This window comes from Chinchilla lanigera, unplaced genomic scaffold, assembly GCF_000276665.1.
Source record: "Chinchilla lanigera isolate Chin_1 unplaced genomic scaffold, ChiLan1.0 scaffold00052, whole genome shotgun sequence".
NCBI lineage: Eukaryota > Metazoa > Chordata > Mammalia > Rodentia > Chinchillidae > Chinchilla > Chinchilla lanigera.
This window is the reverse complement of record NW_004955453.1, coordinates 11,394,084-11,417,547: the sequence shown is the minus strand read 5'-3', so window position 1 is coordinate 11,417,547 and position 23,464 is coordinate 11,394,084. Positions and strand designations below refer to the sequence as shown.

The window sequence follows — 23,464 nt, the reverse complement described above, 5'->3', positions numbered from 1 at the left end:
GCCAGCTCTAGCATGCTTTCAAATTGTCTAATTAATCACAATGTTAACCAGTTGCTGAAGCCTCAGCAAATTGCATTAACTAGAATGATATATCACAGGGCTTAAAAGCTCCACTTCACCAGGGTATGAAGTAGGTCACACAGGATTGTGGCTGAGCACTATTAAATTCCGTGGGACTCCTACTTCTACTGTGACATCATGAAAGTGATTTCTAATTCTGACTCATAGCTACCTTGGATAATTTTTGGCACATAGGTTCCATAGTTTGTTTACATTCAATAAAAACTCTTGCTTAGAGAACAATATTGCTGCATTCATTTATTTGTCAATTGATTCATTCATACATCCACTAATTCATGTACTCAACAATCATATTTCTTCTGTCTGGAATTTGAATCAAGGAAGCCAGAGGAAAATTCTTGCCTGAAGGAGGAATTTGAGCTAAATGTCATTTAGATCAAAGCCAAGATGGCTGAACTGGAGCAAGTGGGAGATGGAGAATCAGAAGCAGAGAGGAAGGATAAGAGTGAGACCAAGAGCCACGCGAGCCAGACGCAGACACAGATGACCAGGGCCAGAGGTGGGGACACGGTTTGGGGTTAGGACAGTTTCTGATCCTAGACCTATGACTACCTTTGGGTTCTGAAAGGTTTCCCTGCTGTCCTAATTACTGCCACATCCTTCTGCATTTCAACTACCCCAACTGTGTGTGTGTGTGTGTGTGTGTGTGTGTGTGTGTGTACATGCATGCGTGCACGTGTGTATGTGTGCGTGGTACTGAGGGTGTTTCCCAGGTGTACTGTACTACTGGGCAACACCCCCAGCCCTTTTTAGTTTTATGTTGAGATAAGTGCTCACTAAGTTGCCCAATCTGGTTTCAAACTCGTGAACCGCCTGGCTCAGCCACTGAGTAGCTGGGATCACAGTCATGTGCCACTGTGCCTGGCTCCATTTTAGGTTTTCTGAGTTTTTGTGTCTTACAACTTAAAGTCTAATACATAGTAGATACTGAAAAATATTCCCTTTGGATTCTGTACCTGGGTTCCCTATTGACTCAAGGTGGGATTATTTCTTGGAGGTTGGTGGGATTTAAGACATTATATTAATATCAGCATTTTTTAATTCTAGTCAATCCAAAGGATCAAAAAAAAAAAAAAAAAAGAATTTTAGGAGATGCATCAGTGTGAGGCACAGACTTATTAGGCAGAGTTAGATAATAAGGGGAAAAAAAAAAAAAAAAAAAGATAAGGGAACAAAAGAAGGGAGAGGTCCTGGTAAGGAGCTTGATCCTTAATAACATTACTTTGTCTGTCTCCTTACTTGCTGACTTTGCTGGCTGGTAAATGAACATGATGGAGACAACAGCACATTCTACATTCAAACTAGAAATAGAAGGGAAAGATCAGAAGTAGGAATATTTTTAACTGACTTGTCCTTATTTCTATGAATAACATGGTCCTTTAAAAAGATGGTATCTGTCTTTGGGGATGAAGAAGCAGCAAGTAACAGTTCATTCAGTAAGTGACATTCATTCAGTAAGACTGCGTGAGGCAGTATGGTTCAGTAGGTCCTTCGTAGCCAAGATCCTGTACCCATAGGTTCTGTCAACCTCAGATGGAAATGCTTTTTTAAAAAATTGTGTCTGTACTGAATATGTGTAGAATCTTTGTTCTTGTTGTCATTCCTTAAACAATATGTATAACAGCAATCTATGTAGAATTTATATTGTATTGGGTACTACAAGTAATCTGAAGATGGTTTAAAGTATACAAGAGGATGTGAGTAGTGTTTTTGCAAATACCACCATGTTTACACAAGGAACCTGAGAACTTGAAGATTTTGGGTACCCACCTTGGGGTGGAAGGACAGTTTGGAACCAGTCCCCATGGTGGATACCAGTGGAAGGTTGTGTTCCTGTTTCCACTCTTTTTTTCTACATTACATTTGTTACATAGCATTTATTAACCCTCTCTAACACGATAATATATCATAATAAAGTGTACCATGCTGGATTCATACAATCAGGCTTCTTTGCTGAGCAGGAATATGATTCTTTAAAATGTCCTAGTTGCTGTAGACAGAAACTGCTTCAAGTGACTACCCAGGAATATCAGAACATCACAGTTAGCTAATGGAGGCTAAGATTCCACACTGTTAACAAAGCATGACATTTAGGTATTGCAATGAATTGTCTATTTCAGCATGCAACTCTAGGAAATAAATATTTTTACAATTACAAGTTAAAATGAACTATGCAGATATTATTTATTACCTTCAAATATTTAGCATTTCATTTTTCTGTCAATAATTAACTACTATTTATGGAAAACAAGTACTGTTATTAGGTGATAAGGAAAGATATCTCATAATATCTATTATAAAGTCATTTATGCACAGTATATAGAACTTTATTATTGTAATGATATTTATAATTCAAATATTAATTATCTAAATATCATGTGTACTATTCATTGCATTATAATGTATACTACTTTATCTAAAAATAATCACTGGCCTTTAGCAACACTAGCTTTTATTACTAGCAATACTAATATTTAGTAATCCTTTATTAAGTAATAATTATTATTCTTTAGCTTAAAACATACAATTTGTAATATTATATAAAAGCATTATTTGCATATATTGTAAAAGTTAAATAATGTACTATATTAGTACTATATTTATCCTTAAATAATATTCCTAAATAAATCCTAAATAAAGGCTAATGCATCTATAGCGATATGATGCTACATAGTAATAAAAGTTATCTTAGAATATTTGGGAAATACCAATAATAGAAATAAAGGACAAAAATCCCATGTATACAACTCCCAAAGACATCCTATTGTTGACAGTTTAGGCTCTTTCCTTTTGATCTTTTTCTCTGTACAAAAGTTATTATTGTTGTTAATAATATTAATATATTAATTGATATATCAATATTCATATACTAATATTATCGATAATACTAATATTATCGATAAACTAATATGCTAATTAATTATTGTTATCATTTTCCTTGGTCACGAAAACAACATCAAATTCCATATCCTACTTTTAAAAAGTAATACTACAGCCATAGTATTTTCTAAATTTTAAATAAAATCTTCATAGAAATTTAATAACACCACAAAATTTCACTGTATGATGGTAGAATAGGGAGTATATCATTTCAAACTGGAATCTGAAAGTCTTTCTAAGTACTTGTTATGAGTATTCTTTCCATTGCTGTTGTTTGTTCTGCAGTGCTGGGGATCGAACCCAGGGCCTCGTGCCTGGTAGGCAAGGTCTTGACTGCTGAGCTCTGCCCTCAGCCCGTCTTTGGATGTTTTGGGTAAGTCTTCATTAACATGTAGGACTATCTTCCTATTATGTATATTTCACTCTTTTAAATATGCTTAGGTGTTTTAAATAGTCACCATAATTCATATGAGATTTACGGATTTCCACTTATGATACCATGGAATTTACTACAGCCTGCTAAGGAAGCTGTGATCAGACTTGGACACTGAGCGGCTATTTCTGTAGGTTTTGTGTTTGGGAGTCTGTGAGAAAGTGATTCAGTGCTAATATCGGCACTATTTTTCCTACTAGTACTTTGTTTAAAACTTTTCATATAACAAAAGTGACATCTTTTAACAAGCTAAACAGTACAGAAACACAAGAAACCTTGGTAACCTATCCCGTTCCTATTGAGTCCCTCCTGCCTCCCACCCTGCTAATCGGTGAACAAGTGCAGCCTTCTGCATCTCTCTCAGCACTCATCTTACAACATATATACATATAGACACACGAAATTGTTTAAAATTATATACCATCTACACTATTCCACGAAGTATTTTTCATTTAGTAAATATGTCGGGGACCTCCAGAGCAATAATGTATACCCGACATCCCTTTCAGTAGCTGCATAATAGCACATGACACCAGTGCATAATAATGTATTCAGCCACTCCTTACAGTGGACATCTATTTTGTTCAAATGTGGGTTTGCCTTGCCATGATGTATAAATAATGTCATCATAAAGATTCTTAAATTTGTATATATTAATTTGTATTTCTCTCACATACATTCTTCTAACACTTTAAAGTATATGTCTTTTAGAACCTTTCAGGAGCTATTTCCAGTTTGATTTCACAAACGACTATAGTAATTGGCATTTTCATCAGTTCCAGATTGGGCTGCCGATTTCGGCCCCACCTCCAACAGGACTAACTCCTGTGGCTCCTAATGACTGACAATTCGAAGTTGAACACTGGCCTTGCTTATCTCACATTTCCAGCCTACTAACGAAAGTTTGCACATTCTTGATTGTTTCATGTTAATCCTCTTCTTGTTTTAAGAATTGCCCAACATTTCCTTTGTGCTAGAGCAATATACTGACGTGCACAGATATTGTCAGTATGTGTGCTGTTCTGCTGTTCTGCTGTCTTGTCTCAGATTTATTGATGCACAGATCACAGCATTTTCTGTTTCGAATATGAATTAATATTTACTTAGTCACCAAAGTAAATATTCTAGAGAGGTAGGATAAGAAAATAATTCTTTCCTAAAAAAAGAACTGTCCAGGCTTTCATTGCATCATTAGTCTTTTTTAGTACATAACTGGAGACGATTGTACGTAAGGGAAAATGCTGCTGGGCCCATCTCATAGGACAAAAATATTTGTTATTTTTTTTAATTCTCTTTAAAATAAAAAAAAGAACTAAAAGTTCTTTTGCTCTAATCTATCATTTACTTTTCAGTCATTGGTGAAATCTTTCCCAAATAGCTTAAAAATAACCATGGGGTTTTTTGGCTAGCAGAGCATATTTCAGAGGGACACTAAATTATACCAACACCACTTATTCGATAGATTATGCATTACCTTGAGTTGAAATGCCAAGCTGGTTATTTACCAAGTTATCATGTATCTTTAGATTTGTTCTTGTCCTCTGTATTTTATTGCCTTCTCTATTAATATCTTTACTATGCTAAATCATGGTGGAGAGCTTTATGCTATAATAAATAAATAATTAAAATAATAGTGTTACTTTGTTGACTAAGAATAGAAAGTTCTTAAATACTGTCAATATTGTACCAAGAGATACTAAAATGTACAGGAATACCATTTTAATCACAGTGGCTTTGTAATAAATTTCAATATGTGGCAAGGCAGGGTGGTTCCTATCCATCAGGTACATATTTAATCATGTGAACATGCAAGCACACGCATCTTCTTCTAAAATTATTGGCTTTTCTCTGATATTGATATTTCATGCAAATTTACATTCATTTTGATGAGGGCTTTTCTTGCTTGTCCATTTTGCTGGGCTGAGGATCAAACCCAGAACCTGACAATGCTGGGCAAGTATTCTACCACTGAGCTACATCCCCAGCCCATGACTAGCTTTATTTATTTATTTTTTGTCTTTTTGAGACAGGGTCTCGCTATGCAGGTCAGGCTGGCCTTGAGCTCACTTTGTAGCCCAGGCTGGTCTCGAACTTGCAACGATCCTCCTGCCTCAACCTCCCGAGTGCTGGGATTACAGGCATGTACCACCATTCCTGGCCCCCATGACTAGTTTTAAATATTAATATTATTACTGGCTTTGCATTAAATTTTTTCATCCTTTAGAAATAATTAGCATTTCTGATACTAAGTTTTCTCACATAGCATCTGGAAATCTTTGTCTCTTAGCTCAGGTTTTATTTTACATCCCTTAATGAATGTTATATTTTTCCAAATAAAGGTCTTATGCCTATCTTGTGTTGTGGGTTTTGGTTTATTTGCTTGCTTTTGGTTTGGCCAATATGAATGGAAATTTTTTCCCATTTCTACTTCTAACTACTTAATGTTATTAAATAAACTTATTGTGGGTTTTTGTATATTTATCTTGTAGTTAATCACAGTAACAATTTCTCTTATTTAAAAAAAGTTAACTAGACTTGGCTTTTCTGAATCTATACTAATATTAAGAGGAAAATAATAACCTAGCATGGTGCTGCATGCTTGTCATTCCAGTATTCTGGGAGACTGAGACAGAAGGATCGCAAGTTCGGGCTCAGCTGGGGCACCTTACTGACTTAGTGAGACCCTGCCTCAAAAATAAAAAAACAAATTAACAGGACTGGGAATATAGCTCACTGTCAAGGCCCAGGATTCCGTCGCTAGGACCACACACACACACACACACACACACACACACACACACACACAGAATAAAGTGTTTTTGTCTTTTTTTTTTCAGTATTTGTACTCACTCTTTCCTTACCTCATTTTTTCAATTTAAGCTACTTTCTTTTTTATTGCTATATATTTGTAACACATAGTCATTGCATTCATCTGAGGGAACTGGTACATACGCGTGTGAAGGATTAATCACTGTTGTTTGCCCTTCCCTTTCCTGCTGTGCTGTCTCCCCCATCTTCAGATCCTTGCTGAATGTGTCTGTTGTAGGATTTTTTTATTTTTATTTTTATTTTTTTGGTACTACAGACTGGACCCAGGGCCTTGCACACGCTAGACAAGGGCTCCACCACTGAATCGCGTCCCCAGCCCTTTGCATGTTCAGACAGGGTCTTGTTAAATTGCCTAGGCTGGCTGGAATTTAAATGCTACCTTTGCCTCCCAAAGCACTGGGATTACAGGCACGCACCATCAAGTCCAGCTTGTCATAGGATTTTTATAAAGGTTTTTGTCATGTTTTTTCCCATTTTGCCACTGTTAATAGATCCCTAAAATGGAACAATGCTCATCAAATAAGGAAACTTGAATTTTCAAAAGTGATAATTTCCATTCCAACGAAAACCTTTTAATATAGCTTTTTAAATATTTGAAGTTATTGTATTTAATATCAAATGTCAAATGAATCAACAGAAAACATTTTTTAGGGCCCTTGTAACATTTTTCTACCTTTACAGAGTTTCTTTTCTTTTCCTTTTTTCTTTGTTTTTCTTCTTTTTGTTTTTGAAACAGGGTCTCACTATTTAGTTCAGGCTGGACTTGAACTCACTTATGTAGCCCAGGCTGGCCTCAAACTTGCCACAATCCTCCTGCCTCAGCCTCCCAAATGCTAGGATTACAGGCCCGTAGCACCCCATCCAGATCTTACATAGTTTCTAAAATCCCATTTTACAGACAGTCATACTATATAAGTAAAAAATTCAAAGGCAGCATACTTATAAAATAAATTATTTGGGAAGACTCTAGTTTTCTCATATTTGTATGATAAGTTGAATAGAAAAAAAATTTTGACTAGCTAATGATGTGTATCCCAGGAAAAAAGCACATCACCATTGCCCTATAATGTTTTATACCATTTTCAGTAAAGGAAATCCACTTTTCTACTTGAACAGTGTATTAAAACAATTTTATGTTTATGCTTCCCTTTCAATTTTTAAAACAGAAATTAATGGCCATTCTTGAGAAATATGCAAAATGATTGCAAAGCTATGCAAAAATATACAAAACTCTGACATACAAGTGCATAAGACAAAAGATACACTTTAAACTGCTCGAAAGTGAGTTTAACAGCAAGGTTGCTCTTGCTTAGTGGGGAACGAGAGGGTGAAACTATGGCACGTACCTGATGAAATGCAACTGTTGTCTTTGACAGCCAGTGGGTTTCATGCTTTATTTTGACTGACAAGTGACAAAAACTCTCATTCAGGATCATGGTTCACAAAAGCAGCAGTAGAACCAGAGCTCCCCCAGGATGCTTTGCAAAATAAGGGCAGATTAAAATCTGCCCAGCTTTCCCCAAGACTCTTCCAGATTTAAGCATGTAGCATCAGTTCCTTTGTGAGGTCATCTTTGGCGGAGACTGCAGACTTGATGTCAGCAAGTTTGGGATCAAGAACACACGTTTAATTTCAAGATCACTGGAGCAGAAATTACCCTCAAAGGAATTTTGCGGAGTTTCAGGTGACTACATATTTTTGCCTGTAGGAAAATTGAAAAAGAAATGACTCTACTTCAGCCTGAGGAAACTTTTCTTCCCCTAACACTGAAAAGTTAATGTGATTGCCTCCCCCAGTATCCCTTCCCAGAGCAGCAGTTTGGACAGAAAGGCACATAGTGGCTCTGAAGTTTTCCTAATGGCATGTAAGGCTTTGAAGGGAAAGAATTACCTCACTGGGTTGATCAAAGGTATTCACCAAATAAGCCAACCATGAAAAACTCATCTGTGTCCAACTGTCCTAAGTAAATGTTCCTATGTTCCTTCACTCTCAATATTCCCTGTTCTACCCAGTTTTGTTTTCAGTGTGTGTGTGTGTGTGTGCGCGCGCGCGCGCGCGAGTACACACACACACACACACACACACACGCGCGCTTGGCTGGCTTCTGTCTATTTGAAGGACGTTCAGATGCTCAAGGTTCATTTTCTAAAAAGCCAGCAAATTTTTGTCTGGGAAAAGTACATTATTTTCTACTGCTCTTCCTTTATTGGAAATAAAGTTCTTGAAAAAGTGATGACTTGAAGCCCTGAGTCTGATAAAGTTGATTTTTTTGTGGAAATGGGTCAGGTTTACTGCAGAAAGACCGGTAATTGCTTTTGCCATCAGCATGTGTTTAGATAGCCGCAAACACACATTTTTTTCCCCTCCAAAGCCACAAGCACAGATGCGCTGTCAAAAATCACAGAGCTCTATTTCTATGCCAAATTATTAAGATTCTTTCTCTTATGGAAGCTTTGCTCTGGGAATTCCATTATAAAGTTATCACTTGTCTTTGCATGTTCAAAAGGACATTGCAGCCAGGTGTAGTGGTGCACACCTGTAATCTCAGCTTCTTGGGAGGCTGATGCAGGAGGATGGCAAGTCTGAGGCCAGCCTGGGCAACTTTGAGAGAACTTGTCTCAAAATGAAATGTTTTTGAAGGGTTGGCATGTAGCTGAGTGTAGAGTAACGCGGGACTCAATCGCCAGGACCACAAAAAATTGAGAGAGAGAGAGAGAAAGAGAGATTATAAAATGGAATCTTTGATAGTATCACTGCAACACAAAGAAGGAAAAGCAAAAAATTCAAGGAGTGATGGTACTGATAGGTCATGCTAAATACAGAGCTGACATGACAGTCCCTCTGTGACCATCATAGAAGCAATGGCAGTATTTCTGGAGTGGGTGGTGTCCTTTCATGAAGGAACCATTTCAGTCTCCTTCCTCTGCTTTGAGCCACAAGCCAGCTTTCCCATCTCCGGAGTATGTGGCTTCTCAAGCTCTCCAAAGTTACCTGTGCACAATTTTCTTTTCACTTGGGTATCTGATAAGCAAGCATAAAGAAAGAAGAGTTTTGTGCTCGAGCAAACACAAATTTTGATAGCATTTTCGTCCTCACTGAATGATCTGTTTTCTCCATAATTTTTTTTTTGTTTTTCTGAAAGTAGAATCTAATAACATCTCACTGTCTTTTATTTCTCACCAAATTTCCCCATATATCTCATCTCTTTTTGGAGAGATGAGACGAACTGTCTTGTAGGAGAGCCTACCTCTTACATTTGTCTAGTTGCTTAGGGCGGGGGATCTTGTTTAACCTCTTCTCTTCCTGGTATGTTCTGTAATCTTGAAGTTAAGTACTAACAGCTTGCTAAGATCCAGATTAAACCTTTCATGTGATAATAGGTGATACTTTCAACTTTGTGGATTATTTCAGGAGGCACTGAATGTCAGATTGTCCCACCACCATTGGTACTAAATTGGATCTGGTGGTTACCATGGTACCAGCCGGGTCTCTCTTTTGTAATGATTTGTTTTTCCTTGTTCAAGTAGCAGTTAACCTGTGGGTATAGATTAATTAATCTGTCAAGTGGATCAATATATCCTATCATCTTTTCTTAGTTTCACTGACATATAATTGCCATTTGGTAAACTGCATGTTGTAAAGTGTATGACTTGGTAAGTTCTGAAGTGTACATACCTGTGAAATCATAATAGAGTAAAAATAATGAACATCTTTATTACCTCCCTTCCAAAAACATTTCCTCTTGCTCTCTCTTCTTCCTCTATCCCAGGCAACCACAGATCTACTGTCACTATAGGTAAATTTGCATTTTCTAGATGGAATCCTATAGATTCTATAGATGGAATCCTATAGTGTATACTTTTATTAAAAAATTTGAGTTTTCTCACTCAGTATAATTATTTTGAGATAGATCCATGTTGTAATATATGTCAGTAGTTTGTTCCATTTTAGTGTTAAATAAATTCTACTGTAAAAATATTATAATACTTCTTTATCCCTTCACGTGTTGGTGGAAATTTGAGCTCTCTTTGTGTTTGGGCTATTTCAAATGAAGTGGCTATAAATATTTATTCATAAGTTTTATATAGATATATGATTTCATTTCTCTTGAACAAATACCTAGCTGGATTATACAGTACATGGTAAGTATATGATTATGTTTTAAAGACACCGTTCAAAGTGATCTTGCCATTCTATATCTTCACCAACCATGTATGAGAGTTATAGCTGTTCCATGTCCTTGTTGACACTAGCTATAGTCAAATAATTTTGTCATTCTAATCTGGATGTAGTGATATCTCCTTAATGGTTTTAATTTGCATTTCTTAGTAACTAATGATGTTGAGCTATTTTTCTTTTCTTTTTTTAATTTGGTGTGGTACTACAGATGGAACTCATGACCTCACTCATGCTCTGCCACCGAGCTACACCTCCATCCCTTTTTAATTTTATTTTGATACAGGTTCTGGCTAAATTGCCCAGCTGATGTTGAATTTATGATCAACCTCCCAAGTAGCTGGGATTACAGGTAGGTGCCCCACACCAGCTACTTGAGTATCTTTTCCTGTATTTATTTACCATCTGTATATTTTCTGTTGAAAAGATATATATTTAAGTTTTTGTCTTTTTTTTCGTATTTTTTTTTTATTATTGAGTTTTGAGAGTCCTTATATGTTCTGAACATAGGTGCTTATCACCTCTATGAACTGCAAGTTTTCTCCCAATGTGCTGTTTGTCTTTTAATTTTCTTAGTAGTGACTTTCAATAAACAAAAGCTCTTAATTTTGATTACATGCAATTTACCAAGTTTTAATTTTATCAATATGCCTTTGTTGTCACACCTCAGAAATCTTTGCTGTATTAAAGGGTATAGGGTTTTTCTCTTGCTTTCTACTAGGAGTTTTATAGTTTTGGCTTTATATTTTAATCTGTAGTCTAATTTGAACTAATTTTTTATATGATTCCAGGTATACACCACACATACATCAAACTGTTCCAGTGTCATCCATCGAAATATTATTTTTCCAACTGAATTGTTTTGCATCTTCTTTGAAAATCATCCATGATTTTCTATTTCTGAGTACTCATGTTGTTCTGTTGAGGTAATGTAATTCTTCAAACTTTGTTTTCCTTTTCTTTTTCTTAAAGCTGATTTTTTATATTCTATACCTTTTGTTGTTCCTTATTAACTTTGGAATCAACTTGTCAATGTCCACCAAAAAAACCTACTAGGATTTTAATGGAGATAACATTGAAGCTGCACATAAATCTGTGGAGAATTGATACACTGACAATATTACATCTTCTGATCCATAAATAGTATAGTCATCTGTTAGTAGTATAGAGGGATAGATTCCAAAACTTCCTCTCTAATACCAAAATCCATGGACACTCAAGTAAATTTCTTATATAAAATGGCATAATACTTGACATTGCATTAACATAATATCGGTATATAACCAACAGTTGGTAATATTCAAATATTATGTTAATGAAATCATGTTAAGATTACTTAAAATACTTAATACAATGCAAATCCCACATAATTAGTTGTTATAGTGTGTTGTTTAGGGAATAATGACAGGAAAGAAGTTTACATGCGCTCTCTGCAGATGCAATTTTTTTCCTGAATAGTTTTGATATGCAATTGATGGGGTCCATGGACATAGAATCTGCAGATGTGGAGGAATGTTTGTCTCTCTCCATTTATTTAGTTCTTCTCTAATTCATCTCAACAATGTTTTACAATTTTCAGTGGACACTTTGTACACATTTTCATCATAAGTATACCTAAGTATTTTATTCTTTCAATGCTACTGTAAATTGTATTGCTTTTTTATTATGTATTATTTCTAATGCATGCACATCAGCTGACTTGCTTTATATTGACCTGATATCTAACAACCTTGCTTAATTCACCTGTCAGTTCTAATTGATTTTTGTAGATTCTTTAGATACCCTTGCAAATGGTCATGTGATAGTTTTATGCCTTCCTTTTAACTGTCTGTTTCTTTACTCGCCTTAATGCTCTGGCTACAACCTCCACTATAATAACTGCATAGAAGCAGTGAAAGTTTTTCCTGAGGGATATTGGTCCATCTCTTACTATTAATTATGATACAAACTGTATCTTTAGAGCTTTCCTTTAACAGGTGGAGAAGGTCCCCTTCTATAGCTCCTTTGTAAGCTTTTCTTTTAAAAAATACTGATTGATTTTCAAACTCTAAGACAACTTTGTATTCCTGAGAGAAACCTCTCCTGGTCATGATTTTTCTATTCTGTTGGATTCCATTTGCTAAAATTTTACATAGATTTTCTGCATATATGTTCATAATGGATATTGGTGCATACTTTTCTTTTTCATTTTTAGTAGAATTTAAATCTGATTTTGGTATCAAAGCAATGCTAGTTTTAGACAATGTATTGGAAAGTATTGCCTCATCTAATTTCTGAAAGACTATGTAAAATTTATTATTTCACTAATAAAAACATCTTTGCAAGTTTTTATTTGCTTGTTTGCTTGCTTTCAGAGTTAGTTTAAGTATAAAATTTAACTCGCTCAATTATTTTGGTTAGTTTCTTTCCCTGGTCTTAGGTAATTTCTTTACATGCATGTGCAGTATCTCTGGATATACAAGTAATATTTCCCTCCAGAACTTTCTTGATGGAGGTCACTTCTTTTCTGCCCTGCAAACTCTGGGCATCTTAGCTTTTTGGACTGCCAGTTCTATCTCCTAAGCTCGTGGAGATCTCTGAGGGCCAGTTCCCTGCACCAAAGCCTGGAATCTGACTCTAAGCAATAAGTGTGGACATTCAGAGAGCTCAGTTTCTTTGTTTTCCATCTCTGAGGGATCACTGTGCTCTGTTGCCTGATGTTCAGTGTCTTGAATGTGGTCATTTCATGCACTCTGTCAGATGTTAGGTGTGTCAGGTGGAAGAGTATGTAGCATTCCTGTTACCACACTCTTAACAAGTCCCATTAACATGTTCCTTAATATTTTCATCTCCCATTAATGATTGTTGCATTAATCAATTGTTTCATTAGGTCTTGGAGATATTTTTTAAAACTTACTTTCAAAAAAATTAAGCAGTATCCTTCAGTAAAGAAGAACTTTCTTGCATCAACTGGAAATGGGTTTCCATTCCTTGGAGAAGGGCAGAATTAATGTCTCACTCTTTCTTTCCATTCAGAATGAAGAGCTGTAATAGTTGACTCCAATAGGGTCAAATCAGTGTCTCCTTTTTTTTCTGTTTCTTTTAGTTAATTTTGAACATCACTACAGGCTGGAAGTGTTTACTTATTATGTTACAGTCACTTGATAGTCATTATCCCTTCCATGGCTCCCATTGTACCAAATTTGGCCAGTGGAAGCACTGTCAGTCTGGCTTTTGCACCTGGATGAAACATGCCCATCAGGCGGAGAAACTTTGCTTTGGAGCCAGCAGCTCTAAACAGCTTTAAGATTTATCATGTAATTTCTATGCTCCAGAGCTGAAATTGTCCATCTCTTTAAGAAGTCCTCCTGGTTCCCCTTCATAGAAAATAGTATTTATAAATGCAGGTCAAGGCCCTCGTGGATTTCCCTGTTGTGGGGGTGTCAGCAGAGAAACCTATTTTATTTTATTTTATTTTATTTTATTTTATTTTATTTTTTTGTTTTTGGTTTTTCTCCGGTACCAGGAACCGAACTCACGACCTTGCGCTTGCCAGGCAGGCGCTTTGCCGCTGAGCTAAATCCCCAGCCCCGAGAAACCTATTTTAGATGCTGGACCAGACAACGGTACTAAACCCACTTTACCCTGCTGTGCACAGCAGCACTTCACACCAGCAAAGGCACCTTTGAATAAATCCTGGGATGAAATGAAACTTTAGCGTATTTATTGTAAGTATTTTTTAGGATGAATTTTAAAATCAAAGAAAATGATTCAGAGGGATAATTAAAGGATGTTTTCAAGGCTCTCCAACACTCGCATAAGGACTTCTTATGGCTTAGGACTTCATTTTAGGTTAGAGCACCTGCTCTTGCTTAGTTAAAGAACAGGTCCTTATTACCTGAAAAATGTAAAAAATATATAATACCAAAATCCCACCCAAAAAGAAAGAAATTGGAATTTGGGGGGATATGTCCCAGCATCACTGTTTTTGTTTTTAAATTTTTATTTTGTTTAAATCTTCTCAGTTGATCATAATGTAAGCATTGAGAATTATTCTCTTAGGGTCTTGATGACATTTAAGAATGCAAACATTATTGAAATAAGTAATAACTGAAGGTGTGATTGTTTCTTTTTACACTTCACTGCTGATGCTAGACAGAAAAGAAATAGCCAGATATTTCGGGTGTCTAGACAATTGCTGAGAGGAACAATAGAAAGAAGAGATAGCAATGTGAGCAAACAAACTGCTTTCTTGCTGGGTCAGATCCAGTGGTCAAGGCTTGTTTAGGAAAGGAGCAAAATTTTATAAAGAAATACTTGTTTGACCTGTTGGCTGACTGAGGGAGTTAAATGCACAGCTTGGATCATCCACCTCTTTTATTCCTGTCATTGTGTTCCTTTGTTGGCCGCCTGCAAGCGCTTCTGCTTTCAAGCGACTGGGAGCTGGAATTCATGGCAGTTCCCCACTGTCCTTTTGTTCAGTTGCACAAAATAAATTTCCAAATTAATCATATCACTGTCTCCCTCCTATAAAGGCCTGAAATCTGAAACAAGGGAGTCGCTCGTGTGGTGAGAAATGGTTTTCTCACTTAATTTGTCAAACTTTCAACTGTTCATGCCTTCTCTAAGCAGAGCTGCAGCCAACTCTTTATATTTCAGAACTCAATTATGATTGAGTGAAATATTGTTTCTAAAAAGCCACTTGACAGAAGAAGGTATTCTAGAAGGTTTTCTTCTCTTAGTCTATTTGGGCTTCTAAAACCAAATGCCATAAACTGGGCAGCTGATGAATGACAGAAATTTATAACAGCTCTGGAGACTGAGGAGCCCAAGATTATGGCACCAGCTGATACATTGTTTGACGAGGGCTCACTTCCTGCTTCTGTGCCTATTTCCTGTGTTTTCCCATCTTGGAAAGGTAGACCTTCAGTCCCTTCTTACGTTCATGAAGCCTCCACTCTCATGAGCTCATCACCCCGCCAAAGCCCCACCTCCTGATTCCCAGCAGAGTGGGCATTAGATTTCAACCTAGGCATTTTGCAGGTCATCATATTCAACTCAGAGAACCCTCCCAATTTCTTAGTATGTAAATATTAAAATATGCAGAAAAGTTTTAAAAAGAATAGTACCATGAACACCTGCACAGCCACACCTGGTTGTCACAAGGGGAAGCGTTTTGCCATGTGTGTTACTCACCAACTACTCCTGACTTCGTGGCTTAAAAAACGGAAATGTATTTGCTCATAATTTTAGAAGCTGGAAATCCAAGACAAAGGTGTGGTGGGGGTTGACTCTACGACCTTTCCTTGAAGATGGCCATCTCTCCTGTGCCTTTAAATGATCCTTGCTTTGCATATTTGTGCCCTAATTGTTTCCTATGGGACACCAGTCAGGTTGGGTTATGGTCTACCCCAGAAAGCTCATTTCATTTAGTCCTGTCTTTAAGGATTCTCCTCCAGATGGATTTGCATTCTGAGATACTGCTGATTAATGTTTTAACATATGAAATTGGAGGATGAATTTACCCAACTACTTTATCTCTCTTCCTGTCATGTATAAGCATATTGATTTGATGCTCCATTTGAAAATATGCTACAGACCTTATTATAGCTCACTATAAAATGCATCACCTTGCATCTGCTGAGAATAAGAGTGATCTCCACCTAGACTTAGTGACACACACGTGTAATCTCAGCTCCTTGAAAGGCTGAGGCAGGAGGGTCAAATACTTGAGGCCAGGCCAGATAATTTAGCAAGAAAGAACTTGTCTCACAATAAACGATAACAAGGACTAGAAATGTAGCTCAGTGTTCCTTGGATGCAATTTCCAGTATTAAAAAAATAAAAGAAAGAAATAAAAAATGGTCTGCTGCATAACCTTAATGCTGTATCATGTTTAAGAAAATAAATGAGTATTTAAACCTTGTTCAGTTTTACTCCAGTGGCCAGATAATTTTCCAGTGGTCATTATTTTCCTGAGTAATATTCCAATAAAGTTCTTATATTCAATTTGGATATCATGTCTTTTTAAATCTACCATGTTCCCCCACCCCAACACATCCTTACATCATGTCTTTTTTTCCCCACTAGGACATTGAGTTTTTAAAAGCATTAACCAGGTTACCTATAAAGTGTTTCACATTTCAGATTTATGTATGTATTAAAAATACTGTACTGTTTGATGATTTCCTCTCAGATAAAAACTAGAAGTTGGAGTTTTAAAAAATTTTTAAAAATTTCTTTTAAGAATAAAAGAAGGAAAACATATTAACAAATAGACATCCATTTACAAAACAGCATAAAAACAATACATGCAATACAGAGTTACAGACAAAGTGGTAGGAAATTAACAGTTGTTGCTGTATTACATATTGATATCTTCAAAGTGGTTTCTTAGGAAAACAAATAGAGACACAGAAGATTGATCAAATAATTAATCATTAACTGTTCCTTTCAGTAAAGCAATAGAAGTCAGTAGTACAACTACGTTAGCTATCCTGGATATACATACATACACAATTTCCCTTTCTTTTCTCTTTTCCCACATCCCAGTTGCTCTTTACCTTTGAGCATTTTCCTTTCATTTCACAATGTCTGTCATACCTCCTAATTTTTATTCACTCTTTCAAGTTCTTATGCTAGTGAGACAATACATTGCTTACACATGGAGGTCTGGTTTATTTCACTTATGAGTATGGTCTCTAGTTGTGACCATTTACCTGTAAAAGCCTCCAGTTTATCTTTCTTTATAGCTGAGTAATATTCCATTATATAAAAGCACCACTAATTTTTATCCATTTCTCAGTGGATGGTAGAAGTTGGATGTTGTTTATATTGAAAAATGGACAGTAACTTTTCCTATCAAATAGTACAATCTCTTTATCTCCTTGACTCTGGGTCTGGCCAGGCGACTTGCTTTGGCCAGTGGAACATTAGGAGATGTTAGGAGACAAGCAGAGGCCTCACACACACTTGTGCACAGGGCCTTGCCCACCTTAGCTGCTGGTCATGTGCTAGTCTGCTGGTTAAGGAGATGCAGGTGGCCAAGTCATCCCCAAGCCCACAGCTGGCATCCAGTGAAGCCATCCTCAGCCTCCTGAGTGCTGGGATTCCAGGTGCGCATCAGCACACCCAGCCCCCTTTTACAGTTTTTAAAGCAAGTTCTAGACATCATGCTATGGTAGCCTTAAATATTGCTGCCTGAATCTCAAGAAAGGGCAACTTCTCTTGCAGAACCACACATAATAAAACTCAGAATAATCCCTAACTCCATCTAATAACAAGGCCATAATAAAATTTCTCCTTTCAGTTAAAAAGAACTTTCTAAAAATTGTTTTGTATGTATCGAGTTCTAAACAAGCTCCACCCACGGTATTTGGCTATTGATAATCTTTTGATCCAGCACATTCTCTGCTTTCTTCTATTTGTTTGTTTCTGGGCCATTGGTTTCTGCTTTGCATTGCTTCTTTGCACTGGTACAGGGATTAAAGCCAGGGCCACGCATGTGCTAGGTAACGGTTCTACAGTGAGCTACATTCCCAGCTTGAAGAAAGATGGCCAAATGTCCTGTAGCGTGCCCCACACTGAGACTTGGCTAAAAAAATAATTTTAAAGAGAAAAAAGCAGCGTTGTGAACATGATTCTGTAACACTGGCCTGCCTGGACATCAGCAAAATGTGAAATTCCTATCAATACTTATGAGTAAAAATCTATAGAGTAATGAGATTTTGACTTAATCCAGACTAATCAGATATAGTAAATTTTGTTCCATTTTTTGAATTTGTTTGAGATGAAAAAGAAATTAGGTCATGCAGCATCTGGCTTTTCAAAGAACAATTGAAACAGGACATTTAAGGAAAGTAACTAAAGAAATATCCTCCATTGCATACCTTACATGAACACCATTATATTGACTATGAATTGAACACAAATTATAAAAGGCCAGCAAGGATTAAAAGTGGGCTTTGAAATTTGAGAATACGGTGTTTGGATTCTGTTCCCAGGTAAGAGATACTGCTGGATTTCTAGAAAGAACAAGATGCTCAGATAAAATTGGAGTGCTCAGATAAACAACAAACACTTTTTTAAAGCATAAATACATCCCACAAAATATATGGGACAAATTTACACTAAAATTATTCATTGTATATCTGAAATCAAAATTTATCTAGGTATCTTATATTTTTATTTTATAAATCTGGCAACCTATGGGTAAAATCTTTGCTTCATCTGCAGAGAAGACCTGAGGATGAAGTATAGTGCTGAGGGGGAGTATAGGAAAGCACTGTCACCCCTTGACCCCTCTTTCTTTCCTTCGATCTGGATTCTGCATTTGTTGTCTGTTTTTGAGTCAGGTCTCCCTGTGTTGCACAGACTGGAGTGCAGTAGCTATTCACAGGTGTGGCACGGTTCCTGACCTTGGCAGGATCAGCCCTCCTCCGGCAGCCCGGTGGTCGCGTGTTCCCTGGAGGTCAGCAGGCTGATGTGGAACTTGGTGCGGATATGTGGAAATTCAGCACAGCACTCTGTATGCAGCAAAGAACTCTTGGACATAGAGGCTCCTCCTACCTCAGACGGCCTAGTAGCTGGGACTACAGACACTCCCTGGCCTGGTTTCCACGTTTTTGATTTGATAAACTTGACCATTACTTGTACTGCCCCTCCTCACATATAGCAGCACAAGAATGTGGCCTTTTTCTCTGTCCTTGCTGGCCAGCATGCTCTAGTTTTACCTGGGTAAAGGAGATGGATGAATTGCATTAATAGTCTCAACTTTTTACTCCTCCCTGTGCCCTCACCCTTTGGCAGTGCCCCCGTGCTCCCTGCCACCACACTGCCCTCAGGGCTTGCCCATGTGTCTTTGTTCAAGGGATCAAAAGCAAGTTTAACAAAACAAAGTTTGAAAAATGTGTGCAAAGTTCTGCTTGCCTTGTTGCACAACTGAGGCCTCTTTTTTGGACCTGTTCCACTACCTTAAGACCATGCCTCGGCTGGCCCCCTGGAGGACTCCCTGGGACATGGCAGGGGAACCAAGTCTTCAGCTTGGTCTAGAGGGCCACCCTAGATCAGCTTATTCCATAACTAACAAGCCACTGGCCGCAGACTCATCAATAAGCCCAGCCCAGATCCACAGAGCCGCTCAGCTGACCCACAGACTCAAGAGAACGGCTTGTTACCTCAAGCCATTAAGTTTTGGGGTAGTTTATTACACAGCAATAGTTGATCAATACAGTGGGGAAGATGCATCTCATACCTAAGTTAAACAGGATCAACATATTCCTGCATAAAAGGAGCTCCATGAACTCTCATCAGAAGGATGACAGCATTTTGTTTTCCCAGAAAATATTCTCAGTTTCTGATGTTCAAATGAGCCCTCTTAAAAGCCCCCCAACTCTGCTGCTTGCCAAATGCAAGTGAGTGATAACAGTCACTGATCTGGAAAATTCTAAGCCAAACCTTAATATGTCTCCTCAGTCATGAGCTATGAGGAAAATTATTTCAAGGCCAACGGAGTTTACATTTGGGTCAGAAGATTCTGGTATCGCTTAAGTGGTCCAGATTGATACCATTATTTTATGAACCATGAAATTGGGAGCTCCTCTCTGATATTTTTGATCTAGCAGCAAAAGCTGACTTCATCATTTCAATCCAAGCATGAATACTTCAATGATTACAAAAAGAGAAAGACACGAGAGGAGGAAACCACAGAAGAACAAACGTTGTTCCAGAGAAAAGATTAAGCCGGTAAAAACGGAGGAGATGAGAGAAAAGAGCGGGTCTTCAGGTTCCCTGGAAACCCACCTGAGAGTGCAAAGGGAGCCATCAGGACCAAGATCAGAGAACTACACACAGCAGTGAATTCAATTGTCTTTTAAATTAAAAAATAAAATATTCCTGGAGTCAATTAGAGCTGGATCCAGTCCTGACTCTTGTAATTGAATATGGGGAATGATTTGGGGCTGTAGCTTATATTGATGAAGAGACAATATGTGATGCACGCTCTTTTTGCTACAATGAATTTGTTTTAAAATTAATTCAAGTGTGTATACATTCTTTCAAGCTTGAGATATATATATATTAGGTCCTCCTAAAGCCAGTAAATAATAAAAATGATCTTTTAATAATTTGTTTTTCTGAGTGAAACTCACAGACATTTATTTTAGTATTACCATCTGAGAAAATGTATCCTATGGTCTATGGTTTAGAGCTCAGAAGTCGATTAACTTTTTTAAACTACTAAAAGTGAGGTTGGAAATTTTGTCAAATTACCCGGCTATTCCCCATAAGGACACCAGCCTAATCAAATTACAACAACAAATAAATCACGGATGATGAAAAATCTTTGACTTAATTGTGGTGAAGATTTGGGAAAGGCTAGAAATATAGCTCAGTGGCAGGGTGCACAAGGCCCTGGTTTGATCCTGTACACTAAAAAAGCAAGCAAGCAGGCAAGAAAGAGTAAAAGAAAGAAGGAAAGAAAAGAAAGAAAAAAAGAAAAGAAAAGAAAAGAAAAGAAAAGAAAAGAAAAGAAAAAAGAAAAGGAAAGAGAAGAGAAGAGAAAAGAAAAGAAAGATCTGGAGTATAGGTGGGTAAGGGCTAAGCACAGGTATTGTCTTCATATCTTGGAAACTTCATTCCTTACTTTTCTTCGTACAGGTCTTGCGCCTGACACAGGTCTCTGGAATGGATAGAAACTGCAGGGAGAGGGCTTGAGGAATTCAAGGTCCTTTCTCTTACTTTACAAAGACAAAGCTGCATGCAGCCATGGTCGCAGCCCATGGGCGACAGGTCCCATTCCTAGAATCACCTTTAACCAACGGATGTTCTTTGAGTACTGTGGTAACAAGTTTCCTACAGCATTGTTCATTTTTACTGATTTTATTATCATTGGCTTGAGTTTAAAAAAGATAGAGGAAAAAGAAGAGCAAATTACTGAGGTGTGCTTGGAAATGTAAAAGGGTGTATCCAGCAGACATTTCACCACCGGCTCCAGTTTTCCTTTGAATTGCACAGTTAAGATCACAGAACAATATAGGAAATGAGCCAGATTACATGGTACATTAAAATAAACATGAGTTATTTCCTCAACCCCGCAACCTAGGCAGTGCCACGGACCACTGCCTTTGCATGAGATGGAGAAATAGTTTCCATGTTTTGGAGAAGTTCTAGCTTAGTCCTTGGAAATTATATTTGGACTCCTTTATTCCATTTTCATTATACTTGTCTCCCTTGTTAACATATTTTGTACAGTACAAGGCTGAAGCCTGTTCCCCCTGGCCACTAGTTCTTTAACACACTGTGTCAGGTTTTATGAAGTTTATCAAAGATCAGGATATTTTCCTGGTATTCAGGAATTGAAAGGCATACCAAAAATTTCTTGGGGATGACGTTGGTTTTATTTTCCTTACAGGAGGAAACAGACTGCCATTACTATCATTCTTAGGAAATTAGGTTTATTTATGTCCATTTGTATTATAAATATGAATCATTTCAAGTTAATTCAATATATTTTCTTTAGGTTGGCTTTTGAGGTCTGTAGTAACCAACAGAGAGTAAATGGATACAAGATCCAGCTGCCATAAACTATATTTAAAAGAATTTTCTCCCTGCTTCTCTCTCACTTACCCTTGGTGTGTCTCTTCTGCAGAATATTTTTCAGGGGTCAGTTTAATGTTCCTTTAAAATCAGTTAGCCTAAGGTCATAACTAGAAGTATGTAAGACCTCTTTGTCAGGTAGCTTAGTCCTGAGGTCAGCTTCATAGAGATACAAGAAGCAATAATTCCTTTAAGTAAAGTTCATTATCTTGCTTGGTCTAGCCAAAAATGGCAGGAGAACAGTGCTCCCCCTAAACCTGAAAAGTCTGCATCCTTTTAAATAAAATACTTTCCTTATTAAACAAAATAAGAGAATCATTAACTAGACGGCACTTTATACCGCGTTGAGGATATCTCACACATTGAACTATGGAAAAACCAAGGTTTTCAGAAGGCAAAATGTACATTTTGCTATATTACTGAAACTGAGACGTATAGCCTGCAAGTTTATTATGCAGAGTGCAATATATCTAAATAATACTAAAAGTGCTTCTCTGCCTGTGGAGCTGTAGTTATGCCTTGCTTCTACTGTTTTGAAAGCTGTTATGATTTAGATATTTCCCCAGTCTTCTGAGAAAAGATTCCATGCTCTGGGTTTTCTTCTACCTGAATAGAATCACCTTCCCCTGTCAGGAAGTGGGGAGCACACATGTGTAGCTTAGATGCTTTAGCAGCTGGTTTATCTGTCCTGCCAATTTACAATGTCGATAATCTGTCACGCTGTAAAACTTGATCTTTTTTATCCTTCTTAGGTACCAGCAGAAGGCTGCCAAACTTCTCTAAGATGAAGAAACTGAAGCGTGGAGGTGTTTGGAGGTTGACTGACCCTCTATCTGTCTGCCATAGCCACATTGTGGTCCTCTATTAAGAGGGCCTCCCTAAGCTCAAGTCTGTTGCGGTGCCTTTTGCTTCAGACTTCCACTGAACTGAGGGTATGTGGTATGCGTGGCTTTCTATGCTAAGCCTGGGAAAATTCCAGGGACACTGGGTGAGTCAAACCATACAGCGGTCCTTTGCTTCTCATGCCTCCACTTAAGATATTCTGGATTCGTGCTGGTGTAAAAGTGCGCCTGTGGGACCATCCTGCTTTTTCACCTTCAGTACAGTATCTAAAGAAGTATGTGACATGTTCACTAATTTATTATAAAATAAATCTTGTATTAGACAGTTTTGCCCAACTGTAGGCTAATGCAAATGTTTCAGGTAGGCTAGGCAGAGCCAGGACGTTTGCTACATTAGGTGTGTTACATGCACTTTCCACTTAAAATGTTTTCAACTTATGTTCACTAGGACATAAGCCATCATAAGGTGAGGAACAGCTGTGCTCCATGAAGCCAGGAGCCTGGCTTGTTTCTTGGTGTTTCCACAGGCCTCAGAAGAGAGCCTGGCATGTGGTAAATATTTGATACCTGAGGAGATAAGCACTATGAAGAGTCAGTTCTGGTAAGAAGAGGCAGAGAGGACAAGCAGCCTAGTTTGCAAAGACAATAT

The 23,464-nt window shown here is 37.4% G+C and overlaps 1 long non-coding RNA gene across 1 annotated transcript; it reads left to right on the top strand.

The window, feature by feature from the left end:
• The first annotated feature begins 10,707 nt into the window (after window positions 1-10,707).
• Window positions 10,708-22,813, top strand: LOC106149763. The gene is made up of 3 exons (XR_001236133.1): window positions 10,708-10,751; window positions 11,191-11,325; window positions 22,726-22,813. It is a non-coding gene; the product is annotated as an uncharacterized LOC106149763 (long non-coding RNA).
• The last annotated feature ends 651 nt before the right edge of the window (window positions 22,814-23,464 follow it).